The sequence below is a fragment of the Bufo gargarizans genome, chromosome 2 (assembly GCF_014858855.1).
Source record: "Bufo gargarizans isolate SCDJY-AF-19 chromosome 2, ASM1485885v1, whole genome shotgun sequence".
In the NCBI taxonomy this organism is placed as follows: domain Eukaryota; kingdom Metazoa; phylum Chordata; class Amphibia; order Anura; family Bufonidae; genus Bufo; species Bufo gargarizans.
The window spans coordinates 277,061,048-277,071,351 of record NC_058081.1 but is presented as its reverse complement, the minus strand read 5'-3'; the positions used below and the strand labels follow the sequence as shown (position 1 = coordinate 277,071,351).

At 41.1% G+C, this 10,304-nt stretch overlaps 1 long non-coding RNA gene across 1 annotated transcript; it reads right to left on the bottom strand.

The window, feature by feature from the left end:
- Window positions 1-6,398: 6,398 nt before the first annotated feature.
- LOC122925666 lies at window positions 6,399-10,102 on the bottom strand. Its single transcript, XR_006387638.1, has 4 exons — window positions 10,041-10,102; window positions 8,744-8,842; window positions 6,606-6,780; window positions 6,399-6,437 (listed from the first exon to the last, which is right to left on the bottom strand). It is a non-coding gene; the product is annotated as an uncharacterized LOC122925666 (long non-coding RNA).
- Window positions 10,103-10,304: the final 202 nt, after the last annotated feature.

The following is a 10,304-nucleotide window of genomic DNA, read 5'->3' as shown; positions in this document are numbered from 1 at the left end:
TGTCTTTGCTATTATTATACTCTTTTATAGGCCTACCAGCACATCTAGCACCCGTCTGATGAAGCAGGTGCAAAATGTGTGTTGGCGTGCTGGACCAAGACTGGATTATAGTGTATATTTTTTGTGATTGGTTTTCATTTTTGCTTATGGTACAAGGGGTTGATTTGTGATCTGTATGGAATGAATAGGGATTAAACCTTTATCTGTGGGACCCTAGTGATATTAATATGATAATGTTATTGGATTGATTGCATGCTTGCTAGTTTTATGCCACATTATCCTAATTTGCCTGCATTGCTTTTATGGGGTGTTTTTAAACAAAAAAATGTTTATATAACCTTGTAATAAAATAAAAAAATGGTGATTTATCTTTTTATATATTTCCAGATTTTGTGGTTCGCTTTGTAGTGACTTTTTCTTCACGGTATAATTTAGGTTTAATATTAGTATTGGGTCCCTATACTTTGTAAATATGAGCCTTTGTGTCTTATATATAATGAGCCCCACTTCCCCCTCAAACTGTCTTAAAGGGGAATTATCATCTTAATGATCACTGTTAAATCTGTTAATGATTTAACAGTGATCATTTTTCTAAATATATTTTATTAACAAATCCCCACCTCTTAGAAAAAAATAAACCTATACTTTCCTGACAGTTGTCTTCTGTCTCCCCTGGTTACGGCCACCACTCTTCTCATGAATCGCGGTGGCCGCGCGTGCGCAGACGACTTTTCTTTTCTTCTCCCGGCCGACCGCGCGCTGTACTGAACACGCACGCCGAGTCCGCGCATGCCCCCTGGTGACTTCTTCCTGGCAAGTATACGTGTTGAGAAAACCCCTTTAATGATGGTATGGTCAGGTGATAGCAACTCCAGAACATTCACTTTTTTATTCTGTAGACACTGAATGGTAGACTTGTACTTATGTTTTAGATCATTGTCATTTAGTAAAGTAAAGGTGTGCCATCTCCTCCAGTATAGTATTACTATTCTGTTATAAATTTTGACTGCTTTAGCTCTCTCACTCCTTCCCCCCAAACAACAAAGATTGTGGTGTCCTTCTGTTCTGTTCTGGCCTTGCTAAATCTTTTCCAAACCTAAGGGGGAATTTACATATCCAGTCCTGTATGTATGTCTTTTTATGATTTTACATTCCTCTCACCACTTTTCAAAAGTAGGTAGGAAAGTGTTTGTGGTTAGCTAGGTGAGTGCATGCCTGCCAAATTTATCAGAAGGGGATAGCAAAAACAATAATATTATGAATAATAATAATAATAGTACTTCTTGACAAAACTGTTAATTTTAAAGACATGCTAAAAATTTGTCACAAATTATAGCAATGCAGGCTCAAGCAAAACTGACTTCAAACATTCCATTCGTGGAATACTTCTTGATTTGGGTATGAACAGACCTCATTTGCATTTTCAAATCTTTGTATATTTCAGCTTTGAAGAAATGCTAACAAAACTCATTCGGGAAATTTATCAAGCCCTGTTTACCAAAACATTAGTACTATGGGGTCACAAATATTTGAGAAAGCCCATTTTGCCTAGTTACGCTGCACTCTGCATGGGCTGGATGGGTTATGGCCTAAAAGGTGCAACAAATCTCCCATTTTTGCACCATAAAATATGTGCACGTCTTCAGCAAGCCGGTGGTTGGGATGGGAGTAGTGGATGGGAGCGGAAATAGCCCTGATGAAGAGTTGTGTCACTGTGTACTCCCTCAGACCATTTGTCCCTGGGGATCGGTTCACTGGAAATGTAGTGTTGGAGAATGAGGCCAGAATTAAATGTAACAAAGTCTTTTGACTAAAGTACAACATAGAACTTCAAATACATTCAGTAGCAGCAGACTGCAAATTTTCTCTGGCACCAGCAAGAATTATGGAGGCAGTTTATATGGTGGCAATTTAGCACTTAGGTGGTACTAGCCTAGTAAAGTTCTGGGTGATGGGTGTCCTGGCTGTAATCCCTGTAGCAGTGTCTTTAATGCTGGTTGTAGCAGTTCACTCTGCTGTCTAGGGTTTCAAGACTTCACTTGAGGAAGATAAATGACAGATCTTTCTGGAGAATCAGGAACAGGAGGAGGAGCTCAGGCTTGAGCTTCCTTTTCACTCTGTCTATCAACAGGAACTCTCCCTCCTGGCATGAAGCAGTACCAGCCCACTCCTACAAAAAGGGGAGGAAGAGGGTGAGTAGCCCTGTTATGGGTTACCTTATGACGGATCCGTCTTGCTCCACATCCCATAATAGAAGGAAAACAGAAGCATGCTGCGGTTTGCCCTCTGGTATGGGAACGCAACCAAATGGAACATAATGCTTTTTGAATCATTCTGTTCTGTTCAGTTACGTTTTGTTCCCATTTACAACTGAATTTTTCTCCGGTATTGAGATCCTATGATGGATCTCAATACCGGAAAATAGAAATGCTAGTGTTAATGTAACCTTACAGATATCTGAAATCAATCTAATACTGACATACCTATCAGCATCTATTTTTGTATCTTGGAAATGGTTGGGAATATCTGATGGAGATGATTAATATCTGATGGAGATGAGAAATAGTACTCTGTTGTGGTGGTGACTCACTCCCTATTACCTATGGTATGGTGCTGCCAACCCAATTAAGAGGACACCCTACCTCTCAGAAAGAGGAGAAAACTAGAATAAAGATGTGTTGGGCGAGCACTTTTACATCAAAACACACATTTATTATATAAAATATACTCAACACTTTAAAATATACTCAACACTTCAAACACTATAAAATCAAATAGATCGCAATATCCACAAAGGGGGCAACTGCTGTACGCCACCATAAGAGTCCGTAATGAAATAAAGATCTCTTTACCATACAAGCGCATATATTGTTCTTTGTTTCCTTATGGAGCCTGGAAAGTTGATGTTGTGTCGAAAAAAATAATCGCTAATAATAAGTAATGTTGTTACTTTCGGGTAAGTTCTGATACAATCCAAAGGGTAATAGCATCAATAATGATCGTATATGACTTGGTCAAATTGTGACAGATGGTAATATCGGCTATTCAGCCGCTTTCCTCCCTTAAAATCACAAATTAACATTTAGTGTTTGCTAGGTACCCACATTAAGAAAATTAGCACAATATTATTTATTTTATGGTACTTTCAATTCCATGGCACTGAGTGACTGACGGGTACAGAGAGAGGACCTTGCCTACTAGGGTTTACAATCTACAAGATAGTGTCTAACTGAAATATGGACCCATTCAACTGTGCATATCTGTATAGACTGTGAAGAATTTGCATGACACAAATGATAGATAAATACAGATGTAGGAGAGCAAAACCACTGGTAAATCTTTATCATTTAGAATCCAAACATCCCGAGCCATTATGGTCAACAGTGGTAAAGAGTGATGTGTTTTTTTTTTAGCTGTGATACACTTGAGTCAGAGTCTTAAACTACAAGCAGATTAATGTAAAAATTAAGATTTTATAATTTTGAAATGCATCATTAGAGACGTTTACTATCATCATAAATGTAATTATGTTTTATGTTTAGTTCTCATTTAATTAATATTATGCCATTGGCTACATTCTGATAATATCAATAATTAATATCATAATTAAACTCTATCCTTTCATGCATAGCAGAAGATTTTGAACACAAACATACATTTTTTAAACATATGTGCTACAAAATCTTGTGAAAAACATTCAAGTATGATTAAAATACCCACGGTATAATGAAAGCATATTTTTTTCTTGCATACAGTAGCAAACAGCTTCATGAACTTGCATGTTACAGTTGTCCAGGCTTTTTTAAGTGATGGTCTATTCTCAGTACAGGCCATCACCAAACTGATTGGGAAATAGGAGAAAGTCAGCACTCCGGTCCTAGGGAATCGCAGTTCACTTGGGCAGGCAGATACAATATGTAGTGAAACAGAATCCCTTTCACTCATTGTCTTTTACTATTTAATCTTATTTTAGTTTATGGCATATATAAGGACACTTTTTGGCCTGCCCCAGCCTTCCTCAACTGCTATAAATAACTACAATTACCATAGCAATATATGCATAGATGTAGAATTAGATGTAAAATCACATGTTCATGACTAGAATTGAGTGGACACCTGGAAGTTCGGGTTCGACGGGTTCAGCCAAACTTCGCAAAAAAGTTTGAGTTAGGGACTCGAACTTGACCCCGAACCCCATTGAATTTAATGGGGACCCGAACTTTGGAGCACTAAAATACCTCTGAAAAAGTCGCAGAAAAGGACTAGAGGGCGGCAAAAGGCAGCAAAATTTTGTTAAGAGCATGGCAAGGGCTCTGCAAACAAATGTGGATAGGGAAATGACTAGTGATGATCAAGCACCAAAGTATTTGTGTGTTCGGGCCGAACACATTGCTATATTCATGTGCTCGGCCAAGCACCCGAGTATAATAGAAGTCAATAGGAGACAACCAGGCACCCCCTGCTCTGAAGAGGGGAGGGTGCCTGGTCCATTGGAAAAGGTCAGAAAGTGACAGAAACACCACCGAAATGGATCAGGAACACCATGGGGACGATGTCTGGATGCATCTTCGAATCCCAGGTCGCTGCTGGGAACCATGTTGTCCAAGTTGTACGGCACTTTTACAGACTATAAAATTACAAGCAAGAGGGACTCTGAAATGGCCTGTATATCACATAAAGGAAGACCTCATTCACATTGTGGTACAATTGTTCAGATAGTGGGACTCCTACACTGATAAAGCCTATGCACTAAGTGAAAAGGCTGCCAAAAATTACAAGGAACCGGCAACTCCAAATCACCCTTTGTTACACATAAAGGAGGGCATCATACACACCTTGAAAAATTATGATTGGTGGCCTGCTGGTGACCCTCAAAAACATTTGGAACAAGGGCCTGCTGATCTGACCATCTAAAACCATAGGGGCGAGGGCCGCATTGGTGACTCTAGATTGCACGTCCCCGTGACGGCGACGATCCATTTGGATGTCTGCCCTATCAACTTTCGATATTCTTTTCTGCGCCTACCATGGTGATCACGGGTAATGGGGAATCAGGGTTTGATGCTAGATTGGGAGCTTGAGAAAGGGATACCAAATCCAAGGGAGGTCAATGGCTGAAATCTGATATATATATATATATATATATATATATATTTATAACCGTGGCACTCGTGTAAATAGATAAATTGTACTTCTTTATTATCCATCCAGGAAAATTTGAAAATAAACTATGGCCAACGTTTCGATATCATCCTGAGACCTTGTTCACGGCCTAAGGTAAAACAACAATTGTAGTACATGTATCAGCATGATTGTATATATGGTTGTACAAAATCCTGGATAATAGAGATATACATCAGAATACATTGATAAAGTGTACAAAACATAATATCACACGATAAAGTGTACAAGACATAAAGCAAAATTAGGAAATTAGAAAAACTCATATGCAGAGGTGACTTGTTGAGGCTCAAAGTGATTGGACATCATATACCTAAGGAAGGCCGTTATATATAAAGTAAGTCGCAGAGTAGCACAGGGGCCAGAGGATTCCTATTGCATATAGCCAGAACCTGCTGAAAAGAGTTATGTCTCTATGTTAGTAAAGGTTAGTCCTAATTAAGGAAGAGTATACCCATATTCACATGCTAGCAGTAGTGTGCCACTGAGGTATACTAGCAATACATCAATCAGAGTGAGTTCCAGGACATTTGTATTATGTCCTTTCAGTTGCTGACATAAAGGAGCAGAAGAATGCCAAAGCAGGAGAGTAAAGCCAGTCTGTATGAAGGGTACCTGGATAAAGAGGATGTCTGGTGCGCTGGGTGGCTTATTAAAAGTGGGCCGCATCCTAGGAGATAAAAATAGAGCACTCGGCGTGTGTCGCTGTGCGTCTGATGTCATCGCGCCGGTGCGCGTGATGTCACAAAACGTGTGACGCCATCGCGCATGCGCGGAGGCTCAAACGGAGCGACTAAGGGCATTGGCAACAGGCGCTTATGCTGGGATTGAAATATAATATTTGAAATGGTCAAATGCAAATAACGCTAGTAGGATAAGCTCTGGGGGGATTGAAAGTACTATTGATAGGCACTATTAGAATACAAATCGATGTAGACAGCTTAGATATGTTCGGCAACACGGCAATACAGAGAATATGGGAGCATAGAAAAGTGAATATGGATATATATAGACAGTACTAATAAAAATATATAGGAGAACATAATAAAATTAACCAAATTCAGACTATTCTATGTGGAATCACGTACTACATGTAGTTGTACTGTGGGGATCATTTTGTCTGTAAAAAGCAAAGGAAAAAAGGAGAATATTATTAGTATTAAATGTCATGTAGTAACAATACTTGTAATAAACATATTTTGAGATATAGCACTTACATCTCAAGTCCACATTAATCAAGGTAGTATACTTAAGGCCTATATATATAAAATTGAAATATAGAGAATTGTTAGTCCATAAATTATATACAGGCCGGATTTATAGAACACAAAAATCGAAGTCCCTATTCAACCCGTATGGTGACAATGTATTTAATTCGAAAATCCAAAAGGATTCACGTTGTTTTAAACGTGCAATCCGGTTACCTCCTCTTCTTGCCATCGGTACGTGTTCCAAAACTTGAAATTAAAGTTGATTGATATGATGCTTCACGGAGATGAAGTGACATGGGATGGGAAGTTCAGTTTTATGGCATCGAATGTCAGACTTATGTTTTGAGATGCGATCTCCTCACCTCCATAAGCTAGTCCGCATGGGCACCTAATTAAATAAACTACATAGGAAGAATTGCAGAAGTAAAGAAGAAGTAAATAAATCTCTAGAATGGTACACCTTGCCTGAATGTGGGTGTATGATTCTATTGCCTCTAATTACATTGGTACATTGGGCACAATTGAGGCAAGGATATGTACCTTTTTTTTGGGTGCTAGAGTGGTTTGTCTCAGTCTAGGTTTAAGTGGACCTATATCGGCACGTACTAGTTTATCTTTTAGGTTAGCCGGTCTCCTGTAGCACATGCGGACAGGGTGTTGGAATTCAGTAACGTTTGGAAAGGATTGATGTAGAATGGGCCAGTGTTTTTTGACTATTGACTGAATTTTAGATGAAAATGGATGGTAGGTCAATACCAAGGAAACACGTTGCGGGGATGACGATTTGGGTATGGTCGAGGAACTAGACTGAACTGAGGAGAGTTCCTGTTGGAGAAGTGTGGTGGGGTAACCTCTCTCTTGGAATTTTTGTGCCATTTCGGTCAGGCGCTGGTTCTTGAGCACCGGATCTTCAACAATTCTAGCTACTTGTTTAAACTGGGAGTGGGGAAGCGAATGTTTAGTATTTTTAGGATGGCAGCTAGAATAGTGGAGTAATATATTGCGGTCCGTGGATTTTCTATGTAAATCCATAGTAAGTTTGCCCGTCTGTGTTTTAATGACTACGGTGTCCAGAAAACCGATGGATTGTAAATCAACATGAGAGGTGAAAGTTAGGTCTGGGTCCTGTCTGTTGATATAATCGAAGAAGTAAAATAATTATGTAGTGTCCCCCTTCCAGATACAGAAGACGTCATCTATGTATTGGTACCTGGTATTGGCATATGTTTGGAAAAGTGGATGAGGATAGATAAAATCCTCTTCAAATTTAGCCATAAAGGTATTTGCATATGGCGGCGCTACATTTGCCCCCATAGCGGTACCCCGCTTTTGTAGTAGTCGTCCCCAAACATGAAATAGTTATTTTGTAATACATACTTTAGTAATGTCACACAGAACGATTGTGCATTTGGAGAATAATTTGAGCTGGCCAAAAGTGATGAGACAGCCTGGACGCCCCTATCGTGAGAGATAGAGGTGTACAGGCTGTTAACATCAAGTGTGACTAAGAGGGAATCAGGAGTAATATCAACCAGATTGGAAATAATTGGCAGAAAATGGGTGGTGTCTATTAGAAAGGACCGTGTTTGTTTCACCAGTGGAGTGAGAACTTTTTCCAGAAAGATTGAAATTGGAGACAGAACGGAGTCAGTTGAAGCTACAATTGGTCTACCTGGGTGATTAGTACGATTTTTATGTATTTTAGTTAATGTCTAAAATTGTGAGAAAAGTATATGTGACTTTATCAATAGTACCTGCAGACAGGTGATGATCAAGTAGGGCGCTTACTTCTTTTTTGATGTGAAAGATGGGATTGCAAGCCACTTTTTCATAAGTAGATGTATCGGCTAGCTGTCTATTAATTTCAGATATGTAAGCCGAGGTGTCCATAACGACAATTGCCCCACCCTTGTCAGCTGGTTTTATAATGATCGTATTGTCTTCTCTTAATATATTGAGTGCAATGTGTTCTTTACTCTTTAGATTATGGGGTGTGTGTATGGTCCTGCTTTTAAGTTGTTTGATATTGCTATTAATGTCTTGTTGTACTAGGTTGATAAAGGCTTCTGCTGCGTGATAATGTTTCGGGGGCATAAAGCTACTTTTATTTGTCAGGTTGAGTTATTTAATTGATAAATCTGTGGTTGTCGTCGTGATTGGCGGCAGCACAGAAGTAGCTGGTTGAGAAAAGTGCGTTTTAAGTCGAATAGACCTATAGAATCTTTGTAACTCTTGTTCTAAGGGAAAATAGCGGAGGGTGCCATACAGGCAAAATAACAGGCCTTTTGAGAGAACGGTAAGTTCAGCAGGTGATAATGCTCGTTAGGAAATGTTCACATTGGCATTCCTACCTGCGAGCGTGTCTGTATTCCCGTCTGATTTCGGTCGGCGGTGGCCCCTTCCTCGGCATGTGCGGTGGGTCGTCGTCTCCTCGGTTGGTATCCACGTCTCTGAAAAAAAGTTGGTTCTGATATGCGGTAGAACGGTTGCTTCCTGAAGAAGAGGATGCATAGCCCATAAAGTAGGTGTATTCGTTGCCCTTCAAGGTATTTTGCCATTGTCAACGATATACTCTTTGAAGCTGGTCTGAATTAATCTGCAGGTGACGGTGATACAGCTCCACAGATAGATTCCATCTGCATCTTTCTAAGAAATCTGTATTTTATCCAGACTCAGGCATTGTGCCACTATGCGGCCTCCTCATGCTGCCATCTCCACACCATGTAACCTTGCCACCAGGGCTGGTGCAAGGATTTTTGCCACCCTAGGCAAGAGGTAATTTTGCCGCCCCATGACTCCGCCCATTGACCACACCCCTTTACCCGCCCCCTTTTTCGGCCACCTATTGCATGCAACATTTTACTTGACATTTAATATTGCCCCACACATACAGTGCCCTCCATTATGTAATTTGCCCCCCAGTGCCCTTCTAAGTAATATTGCCTCCACATACAGTGCACAGTGCCCTCCATTATGTAAATTGCCCCCCAATGCCCCCACTAAGTAATATTGCCCCCACATACAGTGCACAATGCCCTCCATTATGTAATTTGCCCCCCAGTGCCCCCACATACATTGCACAGTGCCCTCCATTATGTGATTTCCCCCCAGTGCCCCTCTAAGTAATACTGCCCCCACAGACAGTGCACACTGCCTATTACATAATTTGCCCCCCAGTGCCCCCACTAAGTAATACTGCCCCCCCATACAGTGCCCTCCATTATGTAATTTGCCCCCAATGCCCCCACTAATAGTGCCCCCACATACAGTGCACAGTGCCCTCCATTTTGTGATTTGCCCCCCAGTGCCCCTCTAAGTAATACTGCCCCCATAGACAGTGCACACTGCCTATTACATAATTTGCCCCCTAGTGCCCCCCACTAAGTAATACTGCCCCCACATACAGTGCCCTCCATTATGTAATTTGCTCCCAATGCCCCCACTAAGTAATACTGCCCCCACATACAGTGCCCTCCATTATGTAATTTGCCCCCCCAGTGCCCCCACTAATATTGCCCCCACATACAGTAATATTGCCCCCACATTGCCTCCAATACTGAACTGCCCCCACAGACAGTGCACAGACTCAATCACAGGCTCCATTATGTAATTTGAAATTGCCGCCAAAACCCCCCCCCCCGTACATACTTGTGTCGCTCGCTGACGCTGATGATCCTGTTCCTGTACTTGCCGCGGGTGTCTTTGTCTAGTGATCTTTCCCTACCCCCGTAATATTTGAATACCTTCAGTCGTCACTTCCTGTTGTGACGTCCCCCGGATATGACAATAGGATCAGGTGTATTGGTGCGAGATCTCGCAAGACCCGTGACCTCCTCCAGTCTCGCGGGATCTCACGCTGAAGCGACTGAACAGGGGCAGCACATCCACCATGATCCGGCCGGCGGCGGCAAC